Here is a 17,360-nt window from a genome sequence, read left to right as displayed (position 1 = left end):
GATATGCTTATTATCTCATTAGCCTGAGGTATAGGAGTCACTTAGCTGGTTGCTGAATTTCTTTCAGGGGATTATTCTATGTATATCTGTAGATTTAATGTGTCTTTGGAAGGCAGTGATTTTGGCAGCCTTCTATGTCACTATTTTGTACTGGGACATTACTATAGCATTTTCTGTTAACTTTTTACTCTCTCTTTTTCTGACATCTTTTGAAAAATTTGAACAGTTTTTTCACGTTTGATGTTAGTTTATTCTTTTTTAAAACTATATAAACACATATGATGTTTTCAGTGCTTCTTCTGAGTATTGCTCTATGGATGCTTCACATTTCTTAGTCTACATAGGAACCTTACCATCATTTAGATGCTTATCCTCTTTCTCTATGTGACAGCTGTCTATATATTAATTCTTTAGTAGTTATCCCATTAGATAATTTTAAATTGTTCTTTCAATTTCCATACCTGTATTAAAGAATTCAAGAGGAGAGGAATAGTTTATTATATTTGCTCATGTATTTACTGCCACTATTGATCTCTCTTCATTCCATATATTCTCATCTTTCTTTCATCTTATTTCCATTTTGTTCTTTGAAGCTTTTTTAATAAAAATTTTATGGAGTTTTTTTTAGAAACAAATTATTAGCTTTACTTAATCTTAGAATTGTCTTTATTTCACTTATTTTCATGAGATACTTACAATGTTTCTAGTTTTACAGAATATGCTATTTTTTTTTTCTCCAATTTTATTTTATTTTTAAACTTTACATAATTGTATTAGTTTTGCCAAATATCAAAGTGAATCCGCCACAGGTATACATGTGTTCCCCATCCCAAACCCTCCTCCCTCCTCCCTCCCCATACCATCCCCCTGGGCCGTCCCAGTGCACCAGTCCCAAGCATCCAGCATCATGCATCGAACCTGGACTGGCAACTCGTTTCCCACATGATACTTTACATGTTTCATTGCCATTCTCCCAAATCTTCCCACCCTCTCCCTCTCCCACAGAGTCCATAAGACCGTTCTAAGACATGGAAGCAACCTAGATGTCCATCAGCAGATGAATGGATAAGAAAGCTGTGGTACATATACACAATGGAGTATTACTCAGCCATTAAAAAGAATACATTTGAATCAGTTCTAATGAGGTGGATGAAACTGGAGAATATGCTATTTTTTTAGCACCTAAAAAATTTCTGTGCCATTTCAGTACCATAATTTCTAATGAGAAATCTGCAAACATTCTTGTTGCTGTTTTCTTATAGCCTACCCCCTTTTTTTCCCCCCACTTTCAAGAGTTATTCCCTGACTTGCATTTTTAGCACTTTGCTTATGATGTATTTGAGCACTAATATTTGTATTTACCTACCTTCTTTGGGGCTTTCTAAATGTTTTGAATTATATGTGTGTCACAAAAGTTCAGAAGTTTTTAGTTATAATTTCATTAAATATCTTTTTTTGGGGCCTCACAACCTCCCTTTTTTACTTTCTTAGAGTCTTGGGAATCAAATGGAAGAATTTCTTATCATCCAATAGGCCTCTGTTGCTGCTGCTGCTAAGTCGCTTCAGTCATGTCCGACTCTGTGCAACCCCATAGACGGCAGCCCACGAGGCTCCCGTCCCTGGGATTCTCCAGGCAAGAACTTCATTTATTTATTTTTGCACAGAATGAATGTTTTCTATAGCTTTGCCTTTGGATTTACTTACTCTTCTGTCATATTCATTGGACCAATCTACCTGAGGGTTTCTATTTATATAAAAAATTTAGTCACTGTATTTCAGTGCTAGAATATTCAGTTGACACATTTATATGCTTTATTTTTCCATATTTTTCAAAAATATTCAAGATTCCTTTAACAGATATCTTCTTTAATATTTTTTTAAATTTTATTTTATTTTTTAACTTTACAATATTGTATTGTTTTTGCCATATATCAACATGAATCTGCCACAGGTATACATGTGTTCCCCATCCTGAATCCTCCTCTCTCCTCCCTCCCTGTACCATCCCTCTGGGTCGTCCCAGTGCACCAGCCCCAAGCATCCAGTATTGTGCATCAAACCTGGACTGGCGACTCGTTTCATATATGATATTATACATGTTTCAATGCCATTCTCCCAAATCATCCCACCCTCTCCCTCTCCCACAGAGTCCAAAAGACTGTTCTATACATCAGTGTCTCTTTTGCTGTCTTGTATACAGGGTTATTGTTACCATCTTTCTAAATTCCATATATATGCATTAGTATACTGTAGTGGTGTTTTTCTTTCTGGCTTACTTCACTCTGTATAATAGGCTCCAGTTTCATCCACCTCATTAGAACTGATTCAAATGTATTCTTTTTAATGGCTGAGTAATACTCCAGTGTACATATGTACCACAGCTTTCTTATCCATTCATCTGCTGAAGTTTGTGTCATCTCAGGTTTGGTATCTGTTTATTTTCTTTTCCCATGTAATATTACATGCTTCCTGTTCTTTACATGCAGATTAATTTTAAATTATATAATGGACTTTTTGAAAGTTGCATTATGAGAACCCAGACTTTATTTAAATCCTAGAAATGAATCTTTTTCTGTTTGTTTTAGTAGACAAACAACATGGTAAATTTCAGACTCTCAGTTTCAACTATTTTCTGTAGGCTGTAATTCTAATATCAGTCCAGTTTTCAAAGACTTTCTTGAATCTATCCCATTAATTCATCACCTGGTATTCAGTATGGAATGCTTAGTTGGTGGTCTACATTTATTTACCCAGATATTCTTATTGTGGGATGATCAACAGAGGTGCCACTCAACGGTGAGTTCATCAATCCTAAAACATAGCCTCGGATTCACTCACTTGAGCTCTGGTATCTACATGAATTTTCTAGGTTTTATGAACTAAATTGCATGTTCTCACAAATTCATATGTTGAAGCCCTCACTCCCAGTGTGGCTATATTTGGAGGCAGAGTTGATTTCCTGTGCCTTAAGCCAAAATCAGAGAGCTTTATTTAGAGTTCTGTCTATGCCCTAGTGTCCAATTCCAGATATTGTGTCTGCCTAGGGTATGCTAGAGGAGAAACAAAACGTAACAAAACAAAATACCCAAAAAGCAAAAAACGAAAACCATCAGGTGGGGGACACCGAATTTTTTTATTCATTCTCAATCCACCTATTATTTTCTTTGGAGAGCCTCAAAAAGTTACCCCCATATTAACTGCAGTTAATAATTTGAGTATTTTTATAAATAATTCTGAATCACAATTAGAATACAGCATTTTTATAGGAATATGGTATACGAACCCGGTTCCAGAGAGTATGTTTTAATGTGAGTGATAACAGAGTCTTACGTTTTGATATAGAGCATTTGTATGTGAAATAAGTATGTAGTCAAAGCAGTATATAGTCAAAACAATAAGACTAGAGCCTTGAAAGAAAGAAAATTTGCTAATATTTTACAGATTGAAAAGAACAATGATCATGAAAAAAAAACCTTAGATTTTTATCTTGTGTATGAGATTTAACTAATGGTCCTCAAGGTTTAGGTTTAGTTAAATCTGTTGTCCTGTAACTCTAAGTTTGGTTGGCTCTCTGGTAAGGTTTTTTTTTTTTTTTTTTTTTCAAATATGACTTAACAAGATTGCCTATGTCCTCTGGAGTAGATGACCATAATAACTTATTTTAATAGAGTTGTAGTAGACAGAAGGTTTTTAAACCTTTGTTCAATATAAGTTTGAGCTAAAATGTGAGAAAATTCATTTTACATTGAGATATTTATGAATAGATTTACTTCGCAATCAATTAGGATTTTTAAAATTGCACTTGGATATGTTTCTACTTTTCATTCTACTCAGATAATAAAATTTTATAATAGGTTTTATTCCTGAAATGAATTTAATTATATTCATATGTACTTATATATCAAATATTTTTCATAAACTTCTTTGTATAGTATAATTCATTGTTTTGAAATGTTCTCAAAAATAGCATTGATCTAAAACTATTAAAATTTAACTTCATTCTCTGATTTAAAAAGGATATTGTTTTGTCTTGAGGGATGTTCAATTAATCTCTGATAATCCCTGGCAATTTCCCCAAACATGTTCCTTGATATTAACAAAGAGTTTTCAAAACTTTAAAATTAATAATAGCTAAGTGGATAAGTCTTAGTCTAGTATAAGGACAATAAATCATGGTAGAACCAGAATTATTAAAATTGGGTTGATAGCATTTCAGTTTTCACCAAGCTTTCCGCCTATTGTTATCTTTCCTTTTACCAATTTAAATGCATTAACTTTGAAGCTGGATTTAAATTGAACATTTAAATTAATGCATTGTCAATTTGTTGTTAAGGTAAAGGGAAAAAAAAATAAGTTATAAACATGGATGTAGAGAAATAATGGCACACTCTTGATTTGCTATTTTAATCCCAATATACTCTGCCGGTATCCATGTTGCTATTATCCATGTAAATCTAATGACATCTGAAAGCAGTATTGGCAAAGCCCATTAGCAATATGTTCTTTTTAAAAGCTAGACTGAATTGTTGCTCAAAAACAATGTTGTTGTGTATGACTGACTTGGTATGCACCTAGTACCTCTTATCACTGTATCTAAAAGAAAGAAATGAAGGAAACATAATTATGTTAATTAGCAGCAAGCCCATGTCGAAGTAGTTTTCTCTTAGTCAACTTCACCTTAAATGAAATATGGAGTAAACTGTTGGCAGAGTATTTAAACATGAAATGAGCTGCAAATAAATTGGTTCCTCAATGTCTTTTTTTTTTTCTTTCTGAGTGGAATTTAAATGCCATACAAGCAACATAGCACAAGCCCAGTTTCCTCCTTCTTGGGGGTTAGATATCTTTAGGCTAGGAATCAAAATGATCACCGTTTCGCGCTCTCTTTCTCTCTCTCACTTTTTTTTTTTTTTTCTTTCCTCTAATCCTATTCCTTACCCTTGATAGCTGGAGTTAAGGGAACATGGTGTGCTCTAAATGTCCTTAAGAGGTGTGCAATCCCTAAACTGAAATAGATATGCTTATGAAAGTATACACACATAGTTTGATATAATGAAGCTGTTGGGTTTAGCATAGTGAAATATTTCACTTACAGACCAAGAATAATGGACATATACATACAGACCAATGTGTGTGTGTGTGTGTGTGTGTGTGTGTGTGTGTGTATGTTAGTTACTTAGTCATGTCTGAGTCTTTACAATCCCATGGACTATAGCCGTCCAGGATCCTCTGTCCATGGGGAGTCTCCAGGCAGGAATACTGGAGTGGGTTGCCAATTCCTTCTCCAATACAGACCAATAGCTAGTACTTTAATTCTTCATTACTATCATCTAGGTATTACCTCGTCTGCAAGAGGAACTCTAATTATGGAAAAAAAAAGTTTCTACCAGCAATCCTTTGGCCACATGGTGCTTTGGTCTCCTCAATAATTTGGCCACCTGATGCGAAGAACTGACTTATTGGAAAAGACCCTGATGCTGGGAAAGACTGAAGACAGGAGAAGGGGATGACAGAGGATGAGATGGTTGGATGGCTCACTGACTTGATGGAGATGAGTTTGAGCAAGCTCTGGGAGTTAATGATGGACAGGGAAGCCTGACATGCTGGAGTCCATGAGCTTGCAAAGAGTTAGACACCACCTTGCAACTGGACTGGCTGAGCAATCCTTAGACCAAAATAGATGCCGATAGCATCATTTTGAAAATGCTTATTCCTATATATTCTGTGAACTTTGAATTTTATTTCATTAGTATATTTGTGGATGTATAGTAGAATGTAAAGGCCTCTGATGAACACATTAGGTCTGTGTAAAGATTTCCTGAAGAAAACTGGGTTGTGGGGCAACAGCTCTTCTCTCATAATGGATGGCATTTAGAAAAGAACTCCATTATGTTTCAGTATTTCCTAAAATAAATCAGTGAACTCCCTTCAATTACTCTTTTTCCCTTTGAAAACCACTCTTTCTTTTGTTTGTAAACATCAGTTTTTCTCTTCACTTACATCTTTAAACTCTTTGAGTGATGTTAGAATACTTAGAATGGATTCTAATGTTTTATCTTGGTTGATATGATGGACCATTCTGCATTTTCTTCTAAACTTTATTGAAACTTGTTTTCAATGTGCCTCATCTTTTTTCCTGTACTTTAAGAAATGCAAGGGCAAACATCACATTCTTTCTGTGTATGATGATTTTTTTTTTTTCAGTTCAGTTTGGTTGCTCAGTCATGACCAACTCTTTGTGACCCCATGGACTATAGCACTCCAGGCCTCCCTATCTACCACCAACTCCCGGAGTCTACCCAAACTCATGTCTATTGAGACAACGATGCCATCCAATCATCTCATCCTCTGTCATCACCTTCTCTTGCCTTTAATTGTTCCCAGCATCAGGTTTTGTTTTGTTTTTTTTTTTCCCCAAATGAGTCAGCTCTTTGCATCAGATGGCCAAAGTATTGAAGTTCCAGCTTCAATGTCAGTCCTTCCAATGAACACCCAGGACTGATTTCCTTTAGGATGGACTGGTTAGATCTTCTTGCAGTCCAAGGGACTCTCAAGAGTCTTCTCAACACCAAAGTTCAAAAGAATGGATTCTTCGGTGCTCAGCTTTCTTTACAGTACAACTCTTACATCCATACATGAGTACTGGAAAAATCATAGCCTTGAATAGACGGACCTTTGTTGTCAAGGTCTCTGTTTTTTTTTTTTTTTTTTTTAATTTATTTATTTTAATTGGAGGCTAATTACTTTAAAATATTGTTTTGGTTTTGCCATATATCAACTTGAATCTGCCACAGGTATACACGTGTTCCCCATCCTGAACCCCCCCTCCCACCTCCCTCCCTGTACCATCCCGCTAGGTCATCCCAGTGCACCAGCCCCAAGCATCCTGTATCATGCATCAAACCTGGACTGGCGATTCATTTCATATATGATATTATACATGTTGTAATGCCATTCTCTCAAATCACCCCACCCTCTCCCTCTCCCAAGAGAACAAAAGACTATTCTATACATCTGTGTCTCTTTTGCTGTCTCGCATACAGGGTTGTCGTTACCATCTTTCTAAATTCCATTTATGTTAGTATACTGTATTGGTGTTTTTCTTTCTGGCTTATTTCACTCTGTATAATAGGCTCCAGTTTCATCCATCTCATTAGAACTGATTCAAATATATTCTTTTTAATGGCTGAGTAATACTCCATTGTGTATATGTACCACAACTTTCTTATCCATTCATCTGCTGATGGACATCTAGGTTGCTTCCATGTCCTGGCTATTATAAACAGTGCTGCGATGAACATTGGGGTACATGTGTCTCTTTCAATTCTGGTTTCCTCAGTGTGTATGCCCAGCAGTGGGATTGCTGGGTCATAAGGCAGTTCTATTTCCAGTTTTTTTAAGGAATCTCCACACTGTTCTCCATAGTGGCTGTACTAGTTTGCGTTCCCAGCAACAGTGTAAGAGGGTTCCCTTTTCTCCACACCCTCTCCAGCATTTATTGCTTGTAGACTTTTGGATTGCAGCCATTCTTACTGGCATGAAATGGTACCACATTGTGGTTTTGATTTGCATTTCTCACCCCACTCCAGTACTTTTGTCTGGAAAATCCCATGGACAGAGGAGCCTGGTAGGCTGCAGTCCATGGTGTCACTAGAGTCGGACATGACTGAGTGACTTCACTTTCACTTTTCACCTTCATGCTTTGGAGTAGGAAATGGCAACCCACTCCAGTGTTCTTGCCTGGAGAATCCCAGGCACGGGGGAGCCTGGTGGGCTGCCGTCTATGGGGTCGTACAGAGTTGGACACGACTGAAATGACTTAGCGATTAGCGATAATGAGTGATGTTGAGCATCTTTGCATGTGTTTGTTAGTCATCTGTATGTCTTCTTTGGAGAAATGTCTTTTAGTTCTTTGGCCCATTTTTTGATTGGGTCATTTATTTTTCTGGAATTGAGCTACAGAAGATGTTTGTATATTTTTGAGATTAGTTGTTTGTCAGTTGCTTCATTTGGTATTATTTTCTCCCATTCTGAAGGCTGTCTTTTCACCTTGCTTATAGTTTCCTTTGTTGTGCAGAAGCTTTTAATTTTAATTAGTCCCATTTGTTTATTTTTGCTTTTATTTCCAATATTCTGGGAGGTGGGTCACAGAGGATCCTGCTGTGATTTATGTTGGAGAGTAAAACTCTCACTGTTTGCAAATGACATGATCCTCTACATAGAAAACCCTAAAGACTCCACCAGAAAATTACTAGAGCTAATCAATGAATATAGTAAAGTTGCAGGATATAAAATCAACACACAGAAATCCCTTTCATTCCTATACACTAATAATGAGAAAATAGAAAGAGAAATTAAGGAAACAATTCCATTCACCATTGCAACGAAAAGAATAAAATACTTAGGAATATAACTACCTAAAGAAACTAAATACCTATATATAGAAAACTATTAAACACTGGTGAAAGAAATCAAAGAGGACACTAATAGATAGAGGAATAAATATGCCATGTTCATGGATCGGAAGAATCAATAGAGTGAAAATATGTATACTACCCAAAGCAACCTATAGACTCAACGCAATCCTTATCAAGCTACCAACAGTACTTTTCACAGCTAGAACAAATAATTCCACAATTTGTATGGAAATACAAAAAACCTCGAATACCCAAAGCAATGTTGAGAAAAAAAAAAATGGAACTGGAGGAATCAACCTGCCTGACTTCAGGCTCTACTACAAAGCCACAGTCATCAAGACAGTATGGTACTAGCACAAAGACAGAAATATAGATCAATGGAACAAAATAGAAAGCCCAGAGAAAAATCCACGCACCTATGGACACCTTATCTTTGACAAAGGAGGCAAAAATATACAATGGAGAAAAGACAATCTCTTTAACAGGTGGTGCTGGGAAAACTGGTTAACCACTTGTAAAAGAATGAAACTAGAACACTTTCTAACACCATACACAAAAATAAACTCAAAATGATCAAAAAGATCTACACGTAAGACCAGAAACTATAAAACTGCTAGAAGAGAACATAGGTCTCTGCTTTTTAATATGCTGGCTAGGTTGCTCATAACTTTCCTCCCAAGGAGTAAGCGTCTTTTAACTTCATAGCTGCAATTACCATCTGCTGTGATTTTTTGTTCATCTGCTGTGATTTTGAGGCCCCCCAAAATAAAGTCAGTCACTGTTTCCACTGTTTACCTATCTATTTGCCATGAAGTGATGGGACCAGATGCCATGAGCTTCGTTTTCTGAATGTTGAGCTTTAAGCCAACTTTTTCACTCTCCTCTTTCACTTTCATCAAGAGGCTCTTTAGTTCTTCTTCACTTTCTGCTATAAGCATGGTGTCTTCTGCATATCTGAGGTTATTGATATTTCTCCCAGCAATCTTGATTCCAGCTTGTGCTTCCTCCAGCCCAGCGTTTCTCATGATGTACTCTGCATAGCAGTTAAATAAGCAGGGTAACGATATACAGCCTTGACGAACTCCTTTTCCTGTTTGGAACCAGTCTGTTGTTCCATGTCCAGTTCTAGCTGTTGATTCCTGATCTGCATAGAGGTTTCTCAAGAGGCAGGTCAGGTGGTCTGGTATTTCCATCTCTTTCAGAATTTTCCACAATTTATTGTGATCCACACAGTCAAAACTTTGGCATAGTCGATAAAACAGTAATAAATGTTTATCTGGAACTCTGTTGCTTTTCCAATGATCCAGCAGACGTTGGCAATTTGATCTCTGGTTCCTCTGCCTTTTATAAAACCAGCTTGAACATCTGGAAGTTCACAGTTCACCTACTGCCAAAGCCTGGCTTGGAGAATTTTGAGCATTACTTTGCTAGCATGTGAGATGAGTGCAATTGTGCAGTAGCTTGAACGTTCTTTGGCATTGCCTTTCTTTGGGATTGGAATGAAAACTGACCTTTTCCTGCCCTGTGGTTACTGTTGTGTTTTCCAAATTTGCTGACATATTAAGTGTGGCACTTTCACAGCATCATCTTTTAGGATTTGAAGTAGCTCAACTGGAATTCCATCACCTCCACAAACTTTGTTCGTAGTGATGCTTCCTAAGGCCCACTTGACTTCACATTCCAGGATGTCTGGCTCTAGGTGAGTGATCACACCATCGTGTTTATCTGGATGAAGATCTTTTTTGTACAGTTTTTTTGTGGAGTCTTGCCAACTCTTCTTAATATTCTGCTTCTGTCAGGTCCATACCATTTCTGTCTTTTATTGAGCCCATCTTTGCATGAAATCTTCCCTTGGTATCTCTAATTTTCTTGAGGAGATCTCTAGTCTTTCTCATTCTATGTTTTCCTCTATTTCTTAATACACGTATAAATTTCCCCTGGTGGGTCAGCAGTAAAAAATCTGGCTATAATACAGGAGACATGGGTTAAAAACCTGGGTAGGAATGATCCACTGGAAAAGAACATGGTAACCCACTCCAGTGTTCTTGCCTGGGAAAACCCATGGACAGAGGAGCATGTAGGAATATGGTCCACTGGGTTGCAAAATGGTCAAATATTACTTAGCAACTAAACAACAGCAACTGCATGTGTGTGTGTGTGTGTGTGTGTGTGCATATAAAATGGAATATATCACCTTTGTCATCCATAAAGATAATGAAATTTTGCCATTTACAACAACCTGGATGGACTTGGACGGTATTCTTAGTGAAATAAATCAGAGAAAAACAAAAATTGCATGCTATCACTTATTGTTGCTATTTAGTCACTAAGTCATATCCCATTCTTTTGCGACGCTATGGACTATAGTCCACCAGGCTCCTCTCCATGTGATTTCCCAAGCATGAATACTGGAGTGAGTTGCCACTTTATTTACCAGGGATTCTTCCCAACCCAGAGATAGAACCCATGTCTCCCATATTGGCAGGTGGATTCTTTACCACTTGAATAATCAGAAAATATTGTTATCACTTATATGTGAAATTGAAATAATTTGCAAAGAGATCCAACCAGTCCATTGTAAAGGAGACCAGCCCTGGGTGTTCTTTGGAAGGAATGATGCTAAAGCTGAAACTCCAGTACTTTGGCCATCTCATGCCAAGAGTTGACTCATTGGAAAAGACTCTGATGCTGGGAGGGATTGGGGGCAGGAGGAAAAGGTGGATGTCAGAGGATGAGATGGCTGGATTGCATCACCGACTCAATGGACATGAGTTTGAGTGAACTCCAGGAACTGGTGATGGACAGTGAGGCTTGGTGTGCTGCAGTTCATGGGGTCGCAAAGAGTCAGACACGACTGAGCGACTGACCTGAAATGAAAGAAATGGATATGACATAGCTGGAATAGACTAACAGACAAAGAGAACAAAATTAATGATTACTGGTGGGTAATGGGAAGGAGGAAGGGGCAATATAGGGATAGAGGATAAAAACTATAAACTATGTATAAAATAAATAAGCTATAAAGATTTATATGCACCAAAATATAGTAACTAATATAGTAATACATAATAACTTTAAATGCAATATAATATATAAAATATTGAATCACTATGTTATTCAGTTGAAACTAATACAATATTGTAAATTAACTATCCTTCAATTTAAGAAACCTGAAAGAAAAACATTTTAATAAGCAAATAAAATACTGGAAATACAAACTGATGGCAAGTATACCAAGCAGTTGTATCTCTTTCACATTTCTTGTATAAGTGCAAAATGTTACATACATTTGAGGAAGAAGCTTTATAGTTTCTCATAAAGTTGTCCATATATTGACATTGTCTGAGTAATTCTGCTCCTATGTGCTTACCCTAAAGAATTGTAATCTTACATTTACACACAAACCTATATGCAAATATTTATAGTATCTGTATTCATAATACAGTGAATCCCTTACATACAAAGAAGTTCTGTTCCAAGAGTGTTTTTGTTCAAAGTTAGCCTAGTTACTCACCTAACACAATTGGGTATATAATACTGTACCATAATAAGTTTACAATACTTCTCACACAAATAATACATAAAAACAAAGAAATACAAAATATAAAGAAACCATTTTTAATTTTACAATAGAGTACCTTGAAAAGTACAGTAGTACAGTACAATAGCTGGCATACTGGGGCTGGCATTTCACTCAACATGCATCTGTTAAGTCAATCAAGTTGTCATAAGTATCAGTAGTAAAGCAAGAAGGGTTACTGACTGGACAAATAAGAGGTGGTAGAGAAGATGATTGGAGAAGGCAATGGCATCCCACTCCAGTACTCTTGCCTGGAAAATCCCATGGACAGAGGAGCCTGGTAAGCTGCAGTCCATGAGGTCGCTAAGGGTCGGACACGACCGAGTGACTTCACTTTCACTTTTCACTTTCATGCATTGGAAAAGGAAATGGCAACCCGCTCCAGTGTTCTTTCCTGGAGAATCCCAGGGACGGTGGAGCCTGATGGGCTGCCGTCTATGCGGTTGCACAGAGTCGGACACTACTGAAACAACTTAGCAGCAGCAGCAGCAGAGAAGATGATAAAGCTCAAGGATTATCACTAATAGGAGATAGAGGGCAAGCTCCAATTTCACTCACCTCTGATGTTAATGACACAGATCCTGATTCCTTGCTGAATTCAATCCTATCTATCCTTTTGAAAAAAATGACCCAGTGATGTCTGGGTAATAACTCTTTTTTTCTTGTCATAGATGACACAGTACACTGGATTGCATTCTGAACAGCTGCTGAAACCTTCTTCTACGATTCTTTATTTGGCTTCTCTTTCTCAGAAGCTAACAGTGCTTTGTCAAATAAATAAAATCCCTTTTCCATTTCCTTCATCATGAATTTCTTTGGTTCTTCAGATACTTTTCCATCTCGTCTCTCTTCATTCTCCCTCTGGGCCTCCAATTCCATCAAGTCTTCATTAGTAAGTTCCTCATGTTGAACATCAAGGAGTTCAATGATGTTATTCTCTTGGAGTTCTAGCTTGAAATAAATACTGTACTATTGTACTCTATACAGTACTGTACAGTGAAGTACACAAATCACAACCTCCTGTAGAGGATGCTTACACATAACAGTGTGAAGTAGACATGTGAACAAACTTACATGAATGGACATGCTAAGGCACATTCACATCTTTGTAAGTTCACAACTCGAAAGTTCATATGTAGGGGACTTACTGTATACCCTGGAAACAGCTCAAATGTCTTCAACAGGTAAATGGCTATCCAAACTACACATCAATACAATGGAACACTACTCAGTAATACAAAGGACCATTCTATTGATACTTACAAAAACCTGAATGTCTCTTAAGGGCTACATACTGAGTGTAACAAGCCAATTTTATAAGGTTGCATGCCATTTCATTCATATAGTGTTCTTGAAAAGACAAAACTAATAGTGAGGCAGCATAAATCAGTGGTTGCTAGGGTTTCTTGTTATTATTGTTTAGTCACTCAGTTGTGTCTGACACTTCTGCAACCCTCTGGACTGTAGCCCACCAGGTTCCTCGATCCATGGGATTTCCCAGGCAAGAATACCAGAGTGGGTTGCTATTTCCTTCTCTAGGGGATCTTCCCAACCCAGGGACTGAACCCACATTCCCTGCATTGGCAGGTGGATTCTTTACCACTGAGTCACCAGAGAAGCTTTGGTGCTACGGTTAGGAGTTAGGAAAATGTGTGACTTTAGTGGAATAGCATGAAAGAGTTTTGGGGAGTAATAGAACGTGTCTCCATCCTGAGTGTGATGGTGTTGCATAAATCTGTATGTGTGTTAACATTCATAGAGCTGAATCATCAAGCAGCATCAATTTTATTCTAATTTAAACTTCAAGTATAGTAAAGCATGTGGGAAACATAAATGAGAGATCTAAACCCCAAAAATAGTGAATGGTGATATACATTTTGAAACTTAATGCAGTTTTCCTGGTGAAAGTGTTACACACCTCAGCATTAATAAAATTTAAAGTAATCTGGATTGTTCATACAAATATTGGCATCAAAGATGCCATGATGTTTTTAATTGGATGCATATGGTAATGATAACTACACGTGAATTAAACTTGATTGTGACGTCAGTGTAATTTCAGGAGAAAAATGTAAGGGCAAACATTGAGAATAGTTTCAAAGGAAAGTTATTATCAGTGAATATTTTATCTAGTTTACAATTATATGTCATGCCAGAATATTCTCAATATATTTTTGATAAAATTTATAGGCAGATAAATCTGGGATATGTAATACACAAAGAGTATCCATTTAGCCTGCAATAATAGAAATGATCCTTTAATAAATCTACAATATTCTATTATGTACCAGGATTCCTAGCTTATTAGATTCATATCTCAGAACTACAATTTCAATAGAATAAAGCCACATGTGCATTTAGAATAATAGATTTCTAAGCTTAGCAATATAATTTTAAAAGCTAATAGCACTAACTGACTCATGAGATTGTTTTAAGAATTAAATTTATCACCAGATGCAAATTATCTAATGAAGCATAAGTAGCATTATATAACAACATTATATAATAGAATTATATAACAAATTCTAATATGCTTTACGGAACTTTAGAGTATACAAAATCTCCCAACCTATAAAAAGTGTTTAGTAATTTTCTCTATGTTATTTTGTAAGTTGCTGAATTTAATCAAAGAATATTTCTGATGTTATTGTTGTTCAGTCACCCAGTCATGTCCACCTTTTTGTGACCCCATGGAGTACAGCACACCAGGCTTCCCTGTTCCTCATCATCTCTTGGAGTTTGCCCAAGTTCATGTTCGTTGCATCTGTGATGCCGTCCACCATTTAATCTTCTGATGCCCTCTTCTCCTTCTGCCCTCAACCTTTCCCAGCATCAGGGACTTTTCCAATGAGTTGGTTGTTTGCAACAGATGACCAAAATACTGGAGCTTCAGCTTCAGTATCAGTCCTTTCAATGAAAATTCAGGGTTGCCCTCGTTTAAGAATGATCTCTTTGCTGTCCAAGGGACTTCCATGAGTCTTCTCCAGCACCACAGCACAAAGGCATCAATTCTTTGTCATTCTGCCTTCTTTACAGTCCAGCTCTCACAACTGAACATGACCACTGGGAAGACCATAGCCTTGACTATATGGACCTTTGTCGACAGGATAATGTCTCTGCTTTTCAACACTCTGTCTATGTTTCCCATCAGGTTCCTGCCAAGAAGCAATCATCTTCAGGTTTCATGGGTGCAGTCACAATCTGGAGTGATTTTGGAGCCCCAGAAGAGGGAATATGTCTCTACCACCTTTTTCCCTTCTATTTGCCATGCAATAATGGAGGCAGATGCCATGGTCTTAGTTTTTTTAATATTTAATCTTAAGCTGGCTCTTTCATTCTCCTTGTTCACCTTCATCAAGAGGTTCTTTAGTTCCTCTTAACTTTCTGCAAGTAGAGTGGTATCATCTGCATATCTGAGGTTGTTGATGTTTCTCCTGCCTATCTTGATTCCAGTTTGTAACCCATCCAGCCTGGCATTTCTCATGTTGTACTCAGCATATAGGTTAAACAAACAGGGTGACAGCAGACAGTCCTGTCATACTACTTTCTCAATCTTGAACCAAGCACTTGTTCCTTACAGGGTTCTAACTATTGCTTTTTGACATGTTTCTGATGTACATTCTATTAAATGTTGCTTTCATATAATGATCTTAGAAAGAAACAGCTATGTTTAAGCTAGAGGAAGTAATATGATTCACAAGGAAAAGGGGCTTTGACTTAGTCAATTTCAGATATTTGCATTTATTGAACATGAAAGAGGATTTTGTTATTCAACTATCAATTCATTTTGAAAGTGATTATTAACTACCCTCTGGGAGTTATTTAGGCCATAAGAGACATTAGCAATGAAATAATAAATTAAATGATCACCTATTTCCCAGAAATATGAAAAAATAAAACTAAAAAAATATGTTTCTTGAAGGAGTTCTGTGATCAATATTAAGATTTATCTTTAAATATAAGATTACACAAAATACATGTCTCCATTTTTAACTGGACTACCTGTTGTTAGTAATTTAGATTAAAAAGAAAGGTTATAATCTAGCTTGTTTCCTTTGAAGATAAGAAGAATTTCTTACTTTTTTTATAATTTTAAAAATTATGCATTTCTGAAAGAGGGTGGACATAAGTTATAGTAGAGCTCATTTTGATATTTGGCAAAACTAATATATTGTAAAGTTTAAAAATAAAATAAAATAGTAGAGCTGAAATAAAATGCCAGTCTTCACATTTCTTTATTATTTCATGAAATAGCCCTAATGAACCTATATTTGCTAATCTCATGCTAAATACTACAGAGATGCTGTCAAAGGATTAGAGTATTCTATATAAATTACCTAGTATAGTTTATAGCAAAATAAAGTGTTTTAATATGTAAATTAGTTACTATCATTGATATTATTTATATTTATAAGTTAACAAAAAATAATAATAACACCAACACAATTTGATACTCAAGAATGCTGTATTATAATTGAAATTTAATAATATATCACATAAGCAAAATCTGTGCTAAGAATCCAAATTATTAAACAATATTTTGACAGTTTAGCATTCAAATAAATTGTCTGAATAAGAAATTTGTAAAGAATTCATAAATCAGATAGCCAACAGGCCAAATATCTCACTATTTTAATTACTTGATCTAAACCTATCTAAAGAGAGGTTAATTTAAGAGACAAACTCATATTTCCACTTAACTCCAAACCAGCATACTTATACCCTAAGATTATCATCAGTTCAAAGAGCACACTACTTTATAGAAAACTAACCAATACTAAAATTTACCATGTAGCTATACCTATAACACTTCATCTGCATAATGGATCTCAAGGATAAAAGAGAGGGATTACATGGTAAGATGCTGAAAATAGTAGTAATTTATTTAAATAGATGGTGTTCTTCTGATCTTGTCATCTTTTTCAATTATTTTGGAGTCTTAAATTTTGTCTGTTATATTTTAAAACTTTCCAAGAAATGTATTTAAAATAGAGAATTCTGTTGTCTGTTCAGTTCAGTCGCTTAGTCATGTCCGACTCTTTGAGACCCCATGAACTCCAGCATGCCAGGCCTCCCTGTCCATCACCAACTCCCGGAGTTCACTCAAACCCACGTCCATCAAGTCAGTGATGCCATCCAGCCATCTCATCCTTTGTCGTCCCCTTCTCCTCCTGCCCCCCTGTTTTCTGTAAACCCTATCAAAAAAGCACCAATTTAAATTCAGCTCTTTAGTTTCAAAAAACGGACCCTAGATTTGTAAATTCAACACTCAAGAGTCAAGAGTCAGGTTACTCTTTTCTATTCCCCACAGTTCATTTCAAAAAGATATGGTATTAATCTAGAATTAGTTGTCACCTCTACCT

Source organism: Bos indicus, chromosome 15, assembly GCF_029378745.1.
Source record: "Bos indicus isolate NIAB-ARS_2022 breed Sahiwal x Tharparkar chromosome 15, NIAB-ARS_B.indTharparkar_mat_pri_1.0, whole genome shotgun sequence".
Lineage (NCBI taxonomy): Eukaryota > Metazoa > Chordata > Mammalia > Artiodactyla > Bovidae > Bos > Bos indicus.
This window is presented reverse-complemented; position numbering follows the sequence as displayed.